At 40.8% G+C, this 21,208-nt stretch overlaps 1 protein-coding gene and 1 pseudogene across 1 annotated transcript in view; both read left to right on the top strand.

The window, feature by feature from the left end:
• Positions 1-16,888, top strand: part of LOC137261961 (ankyrin repeat domain-containing protein 17-like) — a 45,004-nt pseudogene extending 28,116 nt beyond the window's left edge.
• LOC137261071 (ADP-ribosylation factor-like protein 1) overlaps positions 1-21,208 on the top strand; it is a 382,131-nt gene that overhangs the window by 307,561 nt on the left and 53,362 nt on the right. The window lies entirely within an intron of this gene.

The raw sequence follows: 21,208 nt of genomic DNA, 5'->3' as shown, positions 1-21,208 counted from the left end.
AGATCACCATACTAAGGACCATGGGGACTTACAGTACATTTGCTTCCTGCATGGACCCTAGTTGGCTTTACATCATCCCTTCAGCTGTTAGCAATTTAGACAAATCTAGCCATAAAGTAAAAACACACTTATTCTACGATTAAAAAGCTGGAAAACTGAAATTTACGTCAAATGTTTTTGGACTTGCGTACCCTCTCAGGAGGACAATTATTTTACGGTACTTCAACCCCCTTTGAGGGTACAGCCACTAACGATTTGAGTTACTAATTTAATCTTCCAATTTTAAAATATTTATCTATTTACAGTTCGGTTAACAAATTTTAATTCCTTTAAAAATGCAATAATTAAATGAGGACTAACACTGTTGAAAAGATCCTTCATAGTATGTGAATTAAAATACTGATCCCTTGTGATGGAATACTCAACACAGTCAAGCAAGATATGCTTGACTGTGATTCTTTCATCACAAGGGATGCAGAACGGAGGATCTTCACCTTTCAAAAGGTATTCATGTGTATATCTGGTGTGGCCAATACGACATCGCCGCATGATGACCTCTTCAAATCTGGACTGACAACCCAAGTAGGTGTAACCAATATAGGGTTTTATTGCATGTAATTTATTTATGCCCACTTGGGTGTCCCACTTCTTCTGCATCAGATCACGGATGTAAGTTCTAATGCTGGCTTTATAATCAGAGTATGGAATAAGAAGTGGTGTCACAGATTTGTTGAGTGCTGCCTTGGCAGCAAGATCGGCCATTGCGTTACCGGAAATACCTACGTGGCTGGGTAAAAAACAAAAGACGATGTCGTATTGGCCAGTAGCAAGATTATTATACAATTCAATAATTTCTATTAAAAGTGGATGTTTACAAGAGATATTTTTAATAGCCTGGAGGCAAGAAAGAGAGTCGGAATAGATTATATATTGTTTACGTTTAGGGTGCCTTTGAATATGTTTGAGAGCTGTTAATATGGCGTTAGCTTCTGCTGTAAAAATAGAACTATTATCTGGTAATCGAGAAGATATTGTTCTGGATCCAATGACAGTGGCACAAGCTACTGCGCCACCGTTCTTGGACCCATCTGTAAATAAGGATTTATAATTGCTATATTTATGTTTCAGTTGATTATATTCTTGTTTATACTGTAATTCATTCGTTTCTGATTTTTTAAAAGTCGTTAATGTTAGGTCAACTTCTGGCCTAACCAACTGCCAAGGAGGAGAAGAAAGAAGACGGGAAGGAGCTATGTTTTCCAGCTCAATGCTGGCAGCAGAAATAAGTGGTTTTATTCTTAAACCAAGAGGCGGAACAAGAGAAGATTTCTTTTTGTATAAATCCTCATACAGGGGAATATAGTTTTGTTACATACTGTAAAGCTAATTTTATACGTCGCTGCTCAAGAGATGGTTCGTCAGCCTCGACATACAGGCTGTCAACAGGTGAAGTTCTGAAGGAGCCAAGACAAAGTCTTAGACCTTGATGATGGACTGAATCTAATAGTTTTAAGTTGCTTTTGCAGGCTCCACCATAGACAATGGAGCCATAATCGAGTTTCGAACGCACGAGAGATCGATATAGATGGAGAAGGGTAGCTTGATCCCCTCCCCATTTTGAATTTGAAACCACTTTCAATAAGTCAAGTGCTTTCAGGCATTTAGTTTTAAGTGATTTAATATGTGGTAGAAACGTTAAGTGTGAGTCAAAAATGAGACCCAAGAACTTAGCTTCCTTCACAACTTTGATGGGAGTGCCATCTAGAGAGAGTTCAGGGTCCTTATGTGGCTTATATTTTCTGCAAAAATGTATACAATGGGTTTTGGATTTAGAAAATTTAAAGCCGTTTTCAAGACACCATTTATTTATTTTGTTTAAACACAGCTGCAGTTGCCGTTCAATAGTATGCATGTTTTTACCACGACAAGAAATATTAAAATCATCCACAAATAACGATCCATCAATTGAATCGTTTAAAACTTTTGCTAAACTATTTCTCTTTATGCTAAAAAGTGTAACAGACAAAATACTGCCTTGTGGAACACCCTGATCCTGATTGTAATGATCAGACAGGGTAGAACCCACACGGACCTGGAATTGTCTGTTATTTAAAAACTTGGCTATAAATTCAGGCAAACGACCTCGCAAACCGAAGCCATGTAAATCTCGTAAAATGCCATATTTCCAAGTTGTGTCATATGCTTTTTCAAGATCAAAAAAGATAGACACAGCGTGCTGCTTGTTAATTAATGCGTTTTTTACAAATGATTCCAAACGAACTAAGTGATCGACTGTACTTCTGTTTTTCCGGAAACCACACTGTATATCAGTTATAAGGTTATTTGTTTCCAAGTACCAAACAAGTCGATTATTTATCATGCGTTCCATGGTCTTGCAAACACAGCTAGTTAATGAAATCGGACGATAATTAGATGGATCCGTATGATCACGTCCAGGTTTAGGTATTGGTACTACTATAGCGTCACGCCATGAAGAAGGAAATTTACCTGAAGTCCAAATATTATCAAAAATATATAAGAGCGTCTCTAAACAGGACTCCGGTAAGTGTTTAAGGAGTTGATAATGTATCTTATCAGCTCCTGTAGCAGTGTCATGAGCTTGATCAAGAGCAGTATGGAGTTCATGAATAGAAAATGTTTCATTATAATCTTCCCCATTATCTGAATTGAAAGTAATAGTTTTCTTTTCTTGTTGCTTCTGATATTGCTGGAATTTTGGTACATAATTAGAAGAGGAAGAATGTTTTGCGAGGGTTTCACCCAGTTTATTAGCAATATCTGATTTATCAGTAAGTAATTGATCTCCATGTTTAAGATGATGGACAGTAGATTTAGTACCTTTACCTTTAATTTTCTGGACCATGTTCCATACCTTGGACATGGGTGTCCGAGAATTTATTTTGGATACATAATTTTGCCAAGATTGGCGTTTGTTCTGTTTAAAAGTACGCCGTGCTTTAGCATTTAAAATTTTAAATTTATTTAAATTATGTACCATAGGATGGCGACGGAAATAATGTTCTGCTTGTTTCCTTGCCTTCCTAGATTGTTTGCAGTCATCGCTGAACCATGGTTTTCGAATATGTGGAACTGCAGAGGACTTTGGTATACACTCATCAGCTATGGAATTCAGTTCCTCAGAAAAACATTGAATAGCATCAGGAGCGTCAATAAAACGTTCGGGTTGAAGTTTTTCAGCACACAATGTTTCATATAAAGTCCAGTTAGCCTTTTTAAAATTCCTCCTTGATGATGGAGGTACATCAGATGGAGTTACAGCTTTTAATATAGTAGGAAAATGGTCACTTCCACAGAGGTCATCGTGGACTGACCATTCAAATTCATTTAGTAGTTCTGAATTTGTAAGTGACAAATCGAGAGCAGAATAAGTCCCTGTCCCAGGGTGTAAATATGTGTTGGAACCATCATTATAAATGCATAAATCATTGTCAGAACAAAAGTCCTCCAACAATTTACCTTTAGTGTTTGTAGTTACACTACCCCAGAGTGGGTTGTGTCCATTCAGATCTCCCATTATGATACAGGGCTTCGGGAGTTGATCATACAGCACTTGAAGATCGGTTTTGTGAAACGTTGATGACGGATAAATATAGAGAGAGCATAATGTAAACGCAACATGCAAAGTTAGTCGCACTGCGACGGCCTGAAGATCAGTAGTAAGTGAAACAGGGCTATGGATAATATTCTGTTTGACTAGGATGGAAGACCCTCCCGTGGCCCTGTCACCCGGAGGTGAAAAACAATGATATGCCTTGTAATGACGCAGGTCAAAAGTATCTGTCTGTTTTAAATAGGTCTCCTGCAGACAGAAAGCTGATGGTGTTAAATCCTGGACTAAGAGCTGCCACTCATTAAAATTAGTCCTTAGACCTCTACAATTCCACTGTAAAAGATTATTCTGATAACCTATCTTTTTGGGGGGTTTATTGGGGATCTACCCCGCACTTTTTTGGTGGGCGACAAGCTGTGAGCCCTAGAATGGACGTTTTCACACACGTCCATATCCTCAAGCGATCCGTATTTATTGAATAACTGAATTTTATTTTGTGACCCTTTCGGGGCTCTCCCACTCAGTTTCTTTGAAGAATCTTGCTGTTTACCTTTAATTTTACTGAGACTTTGCTGAGACTTTGTCGATGACAGAGAAGATGGTTCTAGATCAGGGGATGTTTCTAATTGTATTTGGGACGTACCAGTAAGTGATTCTCGTGTTTGAGTAGATGTAGCGGGTGAGAAAAGGTTTGGGGAATCCGTTTTGACCCAAGTCAAGTTTGTCTGACAGCTAGTGGATACTGTAGGTACTCTAGTTGCTGTTTCTGGCGCTCTTCTGGCAATGGAAGCATAGCTTTCTGTTTGTTCTAAGCTTAATACTTGTCTCTTTGCTTCAGCAAAGCTGATGTTTTGTGTAAACTTTAATTTATTTTTTGCCATTTGCTGTTTCCAAACAGGACACTCTTTAGAATAAGACGGATGATTCCCTGAGCAGTTGGTGCATTTTGTAACAGAACTGTCACAATCCTCTGTTGTGTGTGTCTTTTCACCACAGCGAGCACACACAACGGATAATGTACAAGAATTTACAGCATGTCCGAATTTTTGGCATTTGAAGCATCTGAGAGGATTCGGAATGTACGTGGCAACATTTAGATTGCAATAGCCGGCCTTGAGTGATCTTGGAGCAGAAGGTAGGGAAAAGGAAAACAGATAAGTGATGGTTGTGACAGTTTCATTATTTTTACGAGTTGAGAATCGTTTCACATAAAGAACACCCTGATCTTTCATTTCAGAGGCAATATCTAATTCTGACATGTCAGCGAGTAATCTATCGCGGTCCCGTACAATTCCCTTACTCGTGTTGAGCGTTTTGTGTACCGTGATTGTGACGGGAATGCCGACAAATGTCTTAGTGTTCAACAGGTTTGTTGACTGTTGCTTTTTGGTACACTCAATCAAGAGTGCACCAGAACGTAATCTTCTGATATTTTTTACGTCCCCAGCAATGCCTTGGATACCCTTCGACACAGCAAAAGGGTTTAATTTCAAGGGTGTTCTATCTTCAGTCTCAACAACTAGAAAACGTGGCCAGTATTCAGTAGGATTGGACAGTCTAAGGTCAGTATCAGTATGATCTTCTTCAAGGAGACGTTTTGTCTTTTTGTAGGGGGTTTCATACGCCATGGTTATTGTTTTTTCATTTCATCATCCGAGCTCCCCACCCACCATGGAGTATCACAGGGACAATGCTAGAGCAAGCGGATCTCCAGCTTGCAGCACCAAGGATACTCGGATGATATACTCCAGCAGAAGAGTTACAAATAACAAATCCACCAGATTGGCCCATGAGCCACCGCCTTCTGGCTTAGGACTCTAGGCAAAGTGCAAAACATCATTGTTCAAAAGTTTAAACATCTGTTATGAACAATTTCAACAAGACCCAATGGTTAACATGAACAAATCCAAATTGTGTGATGACAAATAAGTATAGTCCATACACACAGGGCTTGGCGTGACCAGCCGATTGATAGAATCGGGCCGATTCTACCACCCGTCTAGGTGAAGTAAGGGCCGAAGTGGTGTGTTGGGCAACAGGAACACGGTTCAGGCTCCTGCTGCCCTCAACCACCAGACTACCGTCCTCCACAAACAGGTTGCCCAATTCGGTTGCTCCTTGCAACCAGCAATGGGGTGCTATGGACCTAGTTGACCCGGGTCCACACGGGGCTTTGAACGGCTCTTGGCGTGACCCAGCACCCACCACGAGGAGGTGGCCGTTCACGGGTGCCTATGGAAAAGGAAATGCTTTTATAGAATAATCTTTAATTTTATCATGGAGTATTTTCACATGTTTATCATTCATACCTGCTGTTGATAAGTCTGTTGGTGTTTTGAGGGGCTGAATAAGGGAATCTAATGTGTTCACTTTTTCCCCCATGGGTTCAGTCTAATGGGTTTTTAAAACTAATCAATAGATCTTTTTGAAACAACCATATATTACCATAGATAAGCCAAATCTCATAGATAAGTCGACCCCCCTAACTTGACCCTTGACAGTAGTATCAAAGTGGTATGTTTCATACATAAACAGACAAAAACACACACGTTATAGTTACAACATTCCTATATATGTAAGTTAATCCTGTTGTTACACATCTCGTAATAAAACATGTTCTTTGCAATATACTTTCTTAATTTTGTTTAATTTTAGACAAAATGTTATATTAAGTTTATATTAACTGCAGTGAAATCATCCCTCCTCTGTTTATAACTTCAGAATGCATTACGCACAGCAACCACTATGATATTGCATCAACTCACGGTTCCAAATGAAGTGTAGCTGGGAGAAAATGGACATATTTACTTTCCCCAAAAGTCATTTGTTGTAGCTGGACAATCACATGCATAAAAACTGTCCAACAATACAACCAACCAAGTGCTGTCTCATAACCTTAGTTATGATTATAGTGAGTGAGTGAGGGAGGGAGGAGTTTAGTTTTACACTGATCTCAGCAATATTCCAGCCATATGGCGGCAGTCTGTAAATAATCGAGTCTGGACCAGACAATCCAGTGACCAACAACATGACATATGTTGATGACGTGTCAACCAAGTCAGCAAGCCTGACCACCCGATCCCGTTAGACGCCTCTTACGACAAGTATCGTCGCCTTTTATGAAGACCCATTCTACCCCGTGACCTTCACGGGTCAGTTATGATTATAAATATTTGACATCATAACAACAAAACCTGCAGTTGAAATGACACAATGCTAGGATATATTTCTCTCGGTAAAATAATAGTTTCACATATATTTGCAATCTTTGCATCATATTATTGTATTGTTGGGTATGTTTTAACTTGAGTAGCAGTGGATCAAAGCTGACTGGTATTTCCTGCTGTGTACACACAGCATATAAGACAGTACATAGCAAAGCCACATCAGAACTGAAAAGCTAAAATGTCTGGTCTAATGATGTTTAATAGCACATCTGATATCCTTTAGGGGGGCTTTCGTCATGAATCAGAATAAGTATAAAATATCAATTTTATTCAGAAAATTACATATTTTTCCTTATCCTGACTCATGCTTAATTGCTTACAGAGTCCGACGGAAACGGTGTTGGGTGAGACCACGCTGGATTCTGCTGGCTGTTTCGAACACGGCGGACATCCAGTAATTTCCCACATAACGAGAACTTGTAATATCGATAATTCGGTCCTGTTCTTCTAATATTCATTGTAGATTCTGGGGGAATCACATGCAGTCGAACTTGTCTTCCGTAGACGACTTCGTTGACTGGCACGTGATGACATCAAAAGTGACAAACGTCCTGCTAGTTTCTGATGCAACTAAATGTCAAGATATAGCAATCGAGACTAGTTGCGACCCCTCTTCCGGTACAAGTATCTTCATTACAAACACAAGGTCATAATCACTCATGCTAGTCTCTTTAAGACGTGTGCATGGACCTTCCACCATTATACTCTGCAGAGCGTCTGGCTTCCACAAGTCAGGTGATAAAACGGGTGAGTGAACTCAGCGCCTTCACGGAACTGTTAGTTGCTGAGCAACGACAAGTGGCCCAAACTGATGAATGCTAGAGACGTTATCCGTGGCTATGTCTCGTAGGTAGTTGTTGGTAAACACCATGTTCGACTTCCAAGAGCAGCCTTCCATTATAGTTGATAGCGAGCAATTCCCATGTAGCGCTAGTGTAGACGCCAACCTCTGACTTCATGTGGGTTGGAGGCTCGCGGAGTTTCCAGTCATGCTGCTTTAAAGGCTCTCAATATAACAGCTCTGATCCACACTGAGATGGTGATGCGGGATACTTCCGTTGATCTGGCAACAAAATCCCATCGTAAGACCCAGATGAGCTGTCTGTTGATGACTTGCATCAAAGCTCGTGTGGTTGAAGTCTAAAGTATGAATTTCTGACATTCGTGCAGCTGTAGCCAAGGCAAGTGAAAACAGTGTCTTCTGAGTTAGTTCAAATGAGGTCTGACCAACTGGCTTGTACGCATCACTTGTGAGATGTTGGAGTACGATGTTTAGATCCCATGCTGGAGCTCTAAATCTTCGTTGTTGATCTTACAACTGAAAGGAGCCCAGCATTGCAAGTAGCTCGGGTACTTTAGTCAGCTTGATCCCTGTTTCCATGGTGACAACTGAGCTGAGAGCTGCGAAGTATGTAGATTATGTAGAGTCGTTCAGACCTCTGGAATGTCGTAAGTGACATAAAAATTCTGCTATTTGTAGACATGTTGCCTTCATCGCCATGAAGCCATTCTTCTTGGTGTATGTCTTAAACCCATTCCACTTGTCATCAGAAAGGGTGCGAGTGGATTTCCGTAAGGCTAAGATAACTGCTTTCGCTGCTCTCGTCGAGTATCCTCTGTGTTTTAAACAGATTTTGACACATTCCACACGTGAAGTCGGAACGCAGATGGGTTGCTATATACTTGTTTTGTGTAGGGATGGACGAGAAGATTTTCCCAATCTGGTAGTTGTAGTGTTGGTTGTCCTAACTCCCCTTATGAGTGTTAGAAACCAATGTCTCGTTGGCCAGTAAGGCGCAACCAAAGTCAGTTGTAGCCTCCTCGGCTGTTTTATGTTCTCGATGACTTTTGAAAGCAACACTGGAGGGGAATCAAGAATGCGTTTTGTCCTTCCCAAGGGATGCTGAGAGTGTGTGTTGCCCAGACTAACGGATCTGGTACCGGTGATACAAAGGTTGTTGTCCGTTTGTGGAACCTTGTTGCAAATAAGTCTAAGCGTATGCCATGACGTTGCACACTCCTGGTATGTGACATGCTTTTTTGAGATTTAGACTGTCGAGGTGTAGCAGAGATGGCGATCTCATTGACCCTTGCTTGTTTGAGTAGAAAGCCACTGTTGAGTTGCCTGTGTGGATCATCAGTAGCTGTCGCTCAGTGTTGTCGAACAGTGATGGATAGCATGAATCATCACTTGCATCTCCAACTGGTTCACTGGAAGAGTTCGATCTTCTTTCTTCCAGAATCCTGCTGCAACGTCATTGTTAAGATGGACACCCAGTCCTTGGAGAGACCTGTCTACATAGAGATGGCTGATGAATGCCGACTGTAACACATAAGCTCCTGCGCAGACATTTGACTGGCGAGTTCCCCATAGCGGGTGTGGTTTCAAGTTGTCCAGCATCGTAAACTGGTCAAGACGTGAAACCGTGACTCAGGAATCGCTGTCATAGACATAGTTGTAGGCGTCTTCTTCTGGTCATATCCTGAGAAGACGTGAGCAGACCGAGTAGACATTGACACTGTCGTAATGGTAGCGGAGAGAGTAGAACTTGTTCTGACATCAACTTGAACTTTGATCCACTGATTCTCTGGGACAGCGGTGTATTTCCATGTAGTGATGAATCAAATCCTGAGGAATTTAGATTCACATTCCATCTGAGCTGAGTTAGTAGCCTGATAGTGAAGTCCAACTGTAAACTGAGTTGACTTCTCTCAAGAAGAACCTGTATGCCGAGAAGATACGTCATTCTTCGTTTCCAAATCGTCAAAACTATCCTGCTTGTTGACATTTGCAGGAAGTCTATTTATACCTGGCTGCCTGTCCGATCAGGAGCTGTCATTTATTGCGGCAATCCTCGTGATAGGCAAGGTTGAGTCTGCTGGTAGAAGACCTCTATGCTGCCTGCTGAATCAAATGACGCTGCAAACTGTTCATCTAGTGTGTAAATGATACCTTTCCAGCTTTGAAAGTCACTGACAACTGATACTGGAACAATAACACCACATTCTGCGCATTGCGTTGTCTCTCAAAGACCAATCAGACTGTAGATGTAACGTCACCGGTTTTCTTTGCAGGGACCAATGAGATTGTAGACGTGATGTCACCGGCACAGTAGACAACTGATCATCGTGAAATCTTCTTCAAAAGGTGATAATAACTTTGTAATGTGCAATAACTTTGTTAAAGTAACAATGTGAGTAATAAAAAGCACCGTGATAGGACTTGCTAATAAAAACTCAACAACTCACTCAGCAGCTCAGACACGAGCTCACCAGACTTTGCATACGGACAGACGAGGTTTTCTCAGCTTGGGCCCCTGGGTATGCAGCCATTGTACACTGTAATCACAACCGCTGTGCTGGGTTACCTGGCATACTTTCAGTGTTCTTACGGTCAGTTTGAGTCAGAAACGGACTGATGAATTGCAAATTTTATCATTGTACAAAATTGCCACATAAATATAAATAGTACACATTTGTTTCATTTTCTAATACCCCAAAACTTTGTTATATTTGAACATTTTCCGGACTCCACCAAAAGGGTTTAAGAAACATTCATCAATGAAAACGCAAAAGTTGTTATTTGTCGCGGCGGGGTGAAACCGCTGAAACGGAACAGCCAGTCATGGCGGAGGACATCTCAAAATCTGTTCCGGGAGGCCTGTCGATTCCTCGTCTGTTGTGGTGTCACAGCGTAAAGGGATGCCAGTAACCTTGTTTAATGACGTTAGCTACCTATTTTGGACACAGTTTTGCCAAGTTTCACTCGTGATTTTGTTAAGAGATTCCTTTAGCAAAACCTCCATGTAACGTCATCAAAAAGTTGTGTTTGATCTGGCAACATCCCCTTTGACAATACCACATATCATTTCAATGGAGTCAAGGTCACAGTGATAGGATGGAAGTCGCAGAATATCGCGACCCTTACTTTTTATATAACTGTCAACATTGTAGAAAGCTTCACCTTTGTGGGTTTTTATGATCTCATAAAGCAGAATCTGATGCTTCATTGCCTTTGAAGGCCGTGCGATCTGAAAATTGTTGAGCCATGATGATTATCACCTTTTCGACTGTTTGATGTCGGGGCTTTACTGTCGTGGTCCTACACGCTGTGGTATGGACCATTGTCCATTACGAGACAACCAGCATGGAGAATGATCAGTCTCTCTTCTTTCCCTAGAGGCAGCTTTCTACGTGACCCCTTATCACCCCATCGGGTACGCACTGACTGCTGGCAGCGTGCGAGGCATTAGCCAAGGTCTCGTCCAAGTACACTGGCTCGAACCCTTCCTCGCGTGTCTTCTCTTTTACCCTGAGAAAATCATTTCTCAAGCGAATGATATCAGGGCGTTCACAGAGTATTGACCTATTCTCCTCGACTTTTTCATATAGCGATACCCAAAAGAGTGTAAAGGTCACAAGAGTGTATACTTTGATACTCTGAGGTTGTGTTCTTTATTCAGATTCTTTTTCAGCGACATGTATTTGTTTTCAGAACAGAGCTTGTTGACAGACTGCCTTACAAGGTTCTCTTGAAAGTTATCCAAACGCTTTAATGTGTGTGATTTTGTCTCAACCCCTGCATGCTTCGCATCACCCTTACAATGTTTGTGTTCCAAAACATTTGTCAGTACCCTTGGTGACACTCCTAAAGCTCTTGATGCCCGCTTACGGAATTTATTAATGGTATTGAATGTTTTCCCCTTTCGGAAACTTCAATCATCACCTGTTTCACGTCAGCATTCAACTTCATTTTTCATCAGGCATGTGTGTATCCTGTGCACGGAGAGATACTGGCTGTTCCGCTGATACTGTTTTACCCCGCCGTGACAGATAACAATTTTTCAGTGATGATAGTTTCTTAAACAAAGTTTTTGGTGGAGTCTGGAAAATGTTCAGATATAAGAAAGCTGTTGGGTATTAGTAAATGATAGGCATGTGTGGTATTTATATTTATGTGGCAATGATAAAATTTGCAATTTGTCAGTTTGTTTCTGACTCAAACGGACTGTACGAGCATGCTCCTGGGGAAACTATTCTAATGAAGGCCTCGACTGGCATTAACTATATACTAATCAGTATTCAAAGACATGTTTTGTTTGTTATAGGGAGCGGGATTGAACTCAAAGTAATCCTGGAATCTGAAATGTTATATATGGAACAAAATAAGGTATTTTGAAGGCTGGAAACTTCCATCCTCTACAACTCCCACTACAACACCGACAACAGATGGCGCTGTGGCTGGACCTTCCACAGATACTCTCATTGAAACAGAGGTAAGACAGAAGCAAGGAAGACAACACAATACAAAACTGGAACCAGATGGCGTCGTGACTGGACCTTCCACGGATACTGTCGCTTCCACGGGAGGGGGGGGGGAGACAGAAGCAGTGGAGACAACCCACAACAACACTGACACCAGATGGCGCTGTGACTGGACCTTCCACAGATACTCTCACTACCACAGAAGGAAGACAGCTGCAAGGTTTACAATTATTTTTTTCAACAACACCTGTACCTCCCGCGTGAGGCTGTTTGCAAAACCTACAAATGTATCTCTTTTTAGGAGAAGGGAAATAGTCTGTTTCTGTGAGTCTGTGTCTTTGTATGTGTCAATCTGTCTGTGTGTGTGTGTGTGTGTGTGTCTGTTTCTGTATGTGTCTGTCTCTGTCCGTGTGTCTGTGTCCCTGTGTCTGTCTGTGTGTGTGTCTGTGTGTGTGTCTCTGTCTATGAAAAGAATCACGGCAACAACTATTCACCAAGTTTCCTTGGTTGTATAACAATCCTGTGAGCTTGTGTTCCCACAGAATATATGCAAATGCTTTTGGATTGTCAGAATCTTCAGGATTTACCAAAGTTGGTACTGTGTTGTTGTTTGACCCTGTGCCCAGAGCTCAGCTCACGAATCACGTGAAGTTAAGCAACGTCGAGATCCGACAGACCTTAGATGGGTCACCGGTTTTGAGGATTAGGTTCTGTCCCCAAACGAATACCCATATTATTACAAAGCGGTTGACTTCTGACATCATTTCTGGATTTTGACTCATCGGTGTGGTAAACATGTCTTTTCTTAATGTATGTTACCCCCTTATTAAGAAATTCATGGATATCTTTTTCTTTCCTCAAACCAGGATGTTCAGTTTCACATTATGACATGTCCAACTCCTCCAACATTGCAGTCGGAGACAGCGAACATCGAGGCTGTATCACAAGGTGAGATGAATAGAGAAAAAACATTAGCTGTGTATAAATGACCTGCTCTTTGTCATACAACACTTGTTCTGAAGTTATTTGATTAGGGTTACATCATCCTCAATAAGGCTTCAAAAGGTTTCATGGTCACCCGTAGAGAGCTTTCAATTGTCTGCTGCAGACATGAGGTGCTGAAAAATTGCCCACTGTATATAAACGACCGATGCTTCTTCAGTTTTCTGTAAACTATCAGGAGTAAATATGGTGTTCAGAATTATCTTGACGTCAGAATGATCGAAACCTTGAATTTCAGTTTCAATTTTATATTTTCTCTAGAGAGTCTCTGCACAAGGATCAAACATGTGAGTAATATGTTCGTCCAAACCTGTGCTCTTCAAAATGCTGAAGAACTTCTGAAGAGACACAGCCATGTTTCAATCTGCGGAGCCTCAGGAGATGGCAAGACTACTGCTGCTCTCAGGATCTGTGAAACGTACATGAAGAAAACACATCAAGTATTGCTTGTAGAAAATGTTGAATGGTTTGATGTTCATGTCGTTGTTAAGCGAAAGTGTGACATGTTGGTTGTGTTTGATGATATCTGTGGTTCTGTTGTATTTCCTAGGAGAAAGAAAGGAGAAAGTGAAGACAGGTATGATGGAGGAGGAAGATGGAAAGCAGCGTGAAGACGTGGCGAAAAAAATGCAGTTACAAACTTCGCATCATTTTGACATCCAGGAACTACAACTGGCATGAGCCCTGTGCAAGACTACATCAGTTTAAAATAAATCTATTTAAATCTGAAACCATCGTTGATATGATAAAGACATGTTTAACCACTGAAGAAAATAAACAGATCATGACATTGTTCAGCAAGAGAAGCCAGATCCGATACAGACATGAAAACTGTTACAGAGTTAAAGGACAGCAGGTTTGGACATCCTTTGACCTGTAAACTGTACTTCAACAACCAATCGTTCCAGATGTACAGTCTTGAGAACTTTTTCTGAAACCAGTGACATACCTGAGAGGTGACCTTGACACCATTGTCCGTGAAGGCAGCAGCGGATCGACTGCTCTGATTCTCGTGGTCCTGTGTGGAGGAAAACGTGATGTTGCCTCCTTGACGATGGGAACAGATAAGAAGGTTGCAGATCTGTTTCATGTTGTGAAGGAGAAGGTAGCGACATGCACTGATACGGACATGGAAAGAGAGATAAACAATTTTACCGGTACCTACTGTGTCGTGGAGAATCATGTCGCCTCCTTTTCACACCCAGCTATCCACGATGCTGTCGTGTGTGCTTTGGGAAATCTGATTAGAGTTTTATAAGTCAAACACTGTTCCCTTCAGTGTTTGTATGAAAGAGTTCAAGACCAAGCATGACTGATGTTCGACAGACAACCCTAGGTGATGATGTGACAAACATGATCTACGTCACTTCTCGTCTTTACCCATTGATGATCAAGAGGCTAGTGGAGGGTATCCGTGAAGATTACTTCAGATGGACAGTAGGCCACTCTGTGTTCAGAATCGATGAATTAGCATCCTCACTCATGATGGAACTGGCAAATGACTTGCCTGAGATAGTCCATCGAAAGGACAGCACGACTGGTGAATGTTTTCTTTACTGCACTTCCCTGTCTAATAATGATTTACTGTTCAGACAGTCACTATTAGTGATGATGATGAAAAAGGAAAAGGATGTATAAAGGCTGGACACCTGAGGAACCTGCAACGTATTGTTGATGTGCTAAAGAAGCATGGAGAATATAATGCTGACAGAATGATGGCAGGAGGCAAAACATCGCTTATAATTGCTGCAGAGGCTGGACATCTGGATGTGTTAAACTTTCTACTGCAACAAGAAGCAAATGTTTCAGTGACAGACTGGAAAGGAAACAGTTGCCTCCATCATGCGTGTATTTCAGGAAAAAGAGATATTGTGAAAGTTGTTGTTGAAAAGTTTCCAGATATGATTGATGATTGTAATCATAATGGATTCACATCTGCAGTGTTGTGTGCGGAGACAGGACAGGAGGGGATCCTCAAGTTCCTGGTGTCACATGGTGCCTCTTTTTCTCTTAAGACATTCAAGGGTCTGAGTTGTTTACACGAGGCGTGTTCAAGTGGTCATTTTTCAACTGTCCAATATTTGTTGTCTTGTGAAATTTTCAAATTATCAAACAGAACGCCGATTATGATGGCTGCTGAAAACGGACGCTCTGATGTTCATGACCTTCTTGTGTCAGTGGGAGCTGATGTGTCTCTTACAGATAACAAGTGGAGAGACTGTCTGATGTATCCATGTGGGAAAGGTAACATGTCTATAGTTTGGCATCTACTGTCCTTGAAAATATTCAACATCAACAGGAGAGATCGCATCAACATGACACCAGTCATGATAGCAGCTTTGGCCGGGCACTCCGATGTTTATCACTTTCCTGTGTCAGAGGGAGCTGATGTGTCTCTTACTGATGCCATGGGGAGAGACTGTCTGATGTATGCATGTGAGAAAGGTAACATGTCTATATTTAGGCACCTACTGTCCTTGAAAACAATCAACATGAACATGAGTGATGGCAACGACATGACACTGGTTATGATAGCAGCTGTGGCCGGGCGCTCTATTGTTTATGACCTTCTTGTGTCAGAGGGAGCTGATGTGTCTCTTACAGATAACATGGGCAGAGACTATCTGACGTATGTATATCAAAGAACCAGAAGGTGTACATGGGTCTACGACCTCTTAGATTGTATGTCTATTATTAGACACTTTCTATCTTTAAAAGCAATCAGCATCAACAGGATAGATGACACCAACATGACACCAGTCACGATTGCAGCTAAGGCCGAACACTCTGATGTTTATCACCTTCTTGTGTCAGAGGGAGCTGATGTGTCTCTTACTGATGACATGGGCAAACTCTGCTGAGATGTAATGGAATCAAAATTTGATCTTTACATAAGATAATCAAATGAATCTGATAATCTTAATATCTGAATCTGAATAAGATAATCTGGACTGAATACTGAAGTTGAAATTATGAATGCACAGTGTCTCATGTTGAAATATCTAAAAATCTTATGTTTTTATAAACTTATACATTTTTTGTGTGTGCACATTTAGGAATATTTCAGTTCAGCAGACGAGGACCAACTTTATTTTCTCTTTCAGAGTGAGTCAGTGAGTTTAATTTTAGGTCGATTTTAGCATTATTCCAGCAATATCACGACAGGTGTTCCCAGAAAATGGGCTTCACACATTGTGCCCATGTGTTGACTCTCTATCAGAAGTGTACGGACTAGGAAACACCATACGTTTTTAGTAGATTTATTTACCAACATAACTCTTCACGAAGCCTCGACGTCCTACGTGTCAGGTTATCTGTATGGACTCACTGGACACAAAATTTAGCATAGATTGTATTATCAACTTGGTATCCAGCTGTTTCCACACCTCTTATTTCACATGGCAGAACAAAGTTTAGCAAACAAATTCATGGACACTCCATGGGCGGCTCTCCTCCCTCTGCACTCATCACTGAGGTTTACATGACCTGCTTTGAAGAATCTGCATTATCCTTATCACCATTCCAGCCTCTATGTTGGTACAGGACGGTAGATGATGTGTTTGCCATTGTCCATCCTGACCAGGACCCTGTCTCACTACTTGACCACCTCAACAGTCAACATGACTGCATTCAATTCACCATGGAGACCGAACAACAACAACAACAACAACAGGTCTTGCCTTTCCTCGATGTTTCCCTCCATACCTCGCCTTACAAGATCACCACATCAGTCTGCAGAAAGCCAACTCACACCGACCAATATATCCACTGCCTGTCCAATCGCCACTCGCAGCTCAACTAGAGCAGACAATTGCTAAAACCCTGAACGAGCAAAACCACAGGCCATCCAGAAATCAAGCATCCCCAATCAGAATCAGAATCCCCAACCACAGACTAGTCATCACATCAGACGGCTTCTAAGGAAAATTAGAAGCATAGATGTTTATTCTGACAACACTTTAAAGACCACCCTTAAGGCAAATGGACAAGGTACAAGCAACCAGACTATGCAAAACCCCTGAGGCTGCATATACCAACTAAACTGCCATTGTGGCAGTAGCCACGTTGGCGAAACGTAACGCCCATTTGATATACGTCTCAAAGAACACAAAACATCAGTTGGGAAGGCCGACAACAAATCTGCCCTTTCAGAGCATAGGATCCGTGGTTACCAACGGATCCTGGTTACCAACGTTCACGTTTGGCGCAAACGAAAACTGCTAGAAGCCATCAACATCAGGAGATTAACCCTAGAGATTAACAGAGATCAAGGTGTATATCTCCCTAGTGCCTGGAACATCACAAAGCCACCCCTGATATCATTTAATCAGCTGTATATCACTCTGTAAGTCATAATTAGTAGATATTAAGTCCTAATTAGGAGATAACAAAGGAGATAATAAAATTCAGACTGTGGCACTAGGACGTTTCCGTATATATTTGATGTTGTTATAAGATAATGTCTTCATGAGCGTACGGCACTAAGCCACCTGGGCACAGTATTGACAAACACGACCACCATCGTACCTATGAACATGGACAGATTGTGTGTTTGTGTGTTTACTTTTTGTATGTCACATATGTTTATGCGTGTAATGTTGTAATGTGTTAATGTATTCAGATGAGAAGCACGGGCACAGTACTGACAATGGTAAACACAGCACGACCCACCGTGGTCAGATACTGGAAAACATGACCACCATTGTACCTATGAACATGGAGAGATTCTGTGTTTACATGTTTGAACTTTACACATGTTTGTGTATATAACGCTGTAATAGATGATGTATTCAGATAGGGATCACCGTCATGATACTGAAATTGTAAGCACCGCACGAAATAACATGGACGGGTAATGACAAACATGACCACCACTGTAACTGCGAACGTGGGCAGATACTGTCATATGTGAAGACAGTGCTGGGTGTTTGCGTCTTAACCTTTTCTGACCGTCATGGGAACATGGACTTCTTATTTTACAGATATTTATGCATATAACATTGCAATCCGATAATGTATTCAGATGAGAAGCACGGACATGATACTAACAATGTGACCACAGCACAAACTAATATGGCCATCGTGTGTTTACTGTAATGACGGTTAATGACAAACATGACCACCACTGTAGCTATGAACATGGGCACATACTTGGGGAATAGAAAAAAAATTGAACTTCGTAAGGACAGTGGTGACCGACATAGGAACATGGACCGATATTGACGTTCATAAAGACAATGCTGACCGATGTGGGAACATTGAATGATACTGATGTTGATAAGCTCAGTGCTGACCAACAGAGACATGGTACAAATACATTGACTGAGTATTATTCTGTACAGTTGTGATGAATTAATGTGTCAGTAAAGTCACAACTTCTGCTGCAAATAAATCCTCCCTTAAAAAAAATATCACCTGTGTTGGTCATGAATACCCCTGGATAGAAAACATGGACACAGTTTTGACGAACATGGTCTGATCCAGGATCACACAGGATAAGGGAGTCTGAATTTACAAAGTAGGTCAATCACCATCACCTTTAAAATCCTGACACTTAGTGTTGCTAGTTTGTCAAGTTACACCTTAGAAAATGAACACAAAACAGGCAAACAGACATCTTTTGTTGGCTTTTATTGACAACAATCTCTTATAATAAAACTAGCATTGTTGATAAAATATCAGTCACATGAGATAAGCACCTTTTGACTTTATTGAAAATAACTGGCATTTTTTGTGATTAATAATTTCATAATGTTGTCAACCTTGATCTGTCTCAAAACGTATGGAAAATGAAGCTGTTATTTCAAAGCGAATTATTGGATCATCTACCACATTTGACCACTGAGGGTAAAAGATCTCCATCACTGCCAGACAACCAAAAGTAAACTCTGGAGATCTAGAGTTAGTGATACAAATAAAAACACACAGTACAACTTGTGGACATTTACAGCAAGATTGAAGTGAGACAAATCATTTGACATATTCCTGTCCTCAATCAGTGTCTTCTTCCTGCTTCGACAAGTTTCCATTGACAATTATTTTAATTAAACAGCCCTCAAGTCTAGAACTCAAACATGTTACTAATAAGCACAAATGATAACAGACAGTGTTAAATATACACGTTAGCACACTGAATTAACAACATGAACCAATGCAAAATCATCGAGGTAGCATTACATCACACACTGGAGTATCATGTAACAAACTGGTGTAAACATGACATTTTGCCACAACACAATATTCAAGACATCGGACATGTTAGATTTAACATGACTGAATGCACAAAACATCTGATAATGCAGTCTCCATATCACCATTGCCTAAGAGTAATCCTACACTATCGCCCTGGAGCCATCCCATGTTCCTTATTACCCACCCTTGGTTTTCACTGTCATTTTATCAACCAGTTTAACCTTGACATTGAGAAAGGGAGGTAACTCGTTACTCTGAAACCAAAGCCACCAGCTAGACTATTTGACATTGAGACATCTTTTCCGTCAACTGATTATCAGTTTTTCAGTACTGAATTTCTCAAGAGCTACACACTCAAGGGGACGGGACTAAATCTTGTTAATATTGATGGGTATGTTAAAGGTAAAAATGGCAAAAGTCTGAGGACTGAAGGGATTCAGAGTTAGTATAGGGATACTGAAACAGAAGATATACGCGGGGATATCAAATGTAGTGAGCCTATCTAAATTCTCGACGTCCAATGTTCAGAATTGTAGTGGATGCATCCCCGTCATAATCAACAGCCAATGATTTGGATTGCATGATTTAGATTTAGACAGGGATCATTTTTCAAGGACACCCCTATTTTGATCTTTCAAAAATATTGTGTCCAGATATTAAAGCTGGCACTTTTTACAATGTATTTGGGGCTGACTTTTCTGAAAGTTCATTATTTAGTTTGAATCCTTGGCATCATGTATGAATAGTGAAAATATTAGAATCAGTTACGTCCTTATGATTACGTCATCTGGAAGCATGTGCGCGGTGTGTCCTAAACAAGCTCTTTCAGTAAATATGAAAGGGGAGGTCACTTTGACAAGCAACTGTAGTTTTAAACTGCTTTTTTATGCACTTTTTTAAAGCTTGATTCTAGCGGACGTCTACCTATCTCAAACACAGAACATGTTTCTTGCATAGTGTGTTTACTGAAGTTTGTGATGCATTAATTGCAGATTTTGCGTTCTTGGGGGTTACCAAGATAAAATGTGAGGATGAAACACAGCAAACCAATTTGGTTGATGTTGAGAGATATTTATGTAGAAACATGACATATAAAAACAACTGCATTCATATCAGTGTCCGGGTGAGGCTCAATACTTCTTGATCTTCCCTCGTATGATGTGTGGGACAAAGTGGATGCATAAAATGTTTCAAGACATCATACATTGCAATAACATGACACATGGCTAACGGCTTATGCAAGGAGATGTGTTCTGACACATTGTCTGCAGCACATGCTGTAACACATGTCTTGTGTCATAATATTCAAACATACAATGTTGTGATGCATCATGTGACCAAATTTATATAACACACAACATGTAAAAATCTACAACCAATCAAATTTCAAACAATCAAATTTCAACATGTGACACATGAAGCTCAAATGAAGTACTTGTTGATGAAACCCAAACTGACAGTTATTACGATGTATCTTAGAATTGTCTCACAGACATTTTTTTAATGCTTTCCTAAGCAATATTCCTACTTTGTGATGGCCGTCTGTAAATAACACAGTCTGGACGAGACTATGACGTGATTGATGGACATGAGTCTGTGTAGGATACCATATATATATATAAGAGGCTGGTTATTGTGTTCATACAATGACACACATGGATTAACTGGAGTACATCATTCGGCTAACATCAATCTGCCTGCCTATGTCATCACTTGAACTACATGACCGCTGCCTGACCGCTTGTCGCGTTTCATTCAGTATTATTGTAGTTGTCTTTTCTCTGTTAATTTCTATTTATAACAGAAATGCCTTTATTTGCCTCTATCACCACTGCCTCTAGGTCGTTTCTGCTCCTAATCCCCTCACATGCCGTAAAGCTACAATCTGTCAAACTTTCTTATACAATACAATCATATCTTACAATAACAG

This window comes from Haliotis asinina, chromosome 14 (genome assembly GCF_037392515.1).
Source record: "Haliotis asinina isolate JCU_RB_2024 chromosome 14, JCU_Hal_asi_v2, whole genome shotgun sequence".
Taxonomy (NCBI): Eukaryota; Metazoa; Mollusca; class Gastropoda; order Lepetellida; family Haliotidae; genus Haliotis; species Haliotis asinina.
Note: the sequence above shows the minus strand (reverse complement) of the source record. Positions and strands in the feature narration are given on the sequence as shown.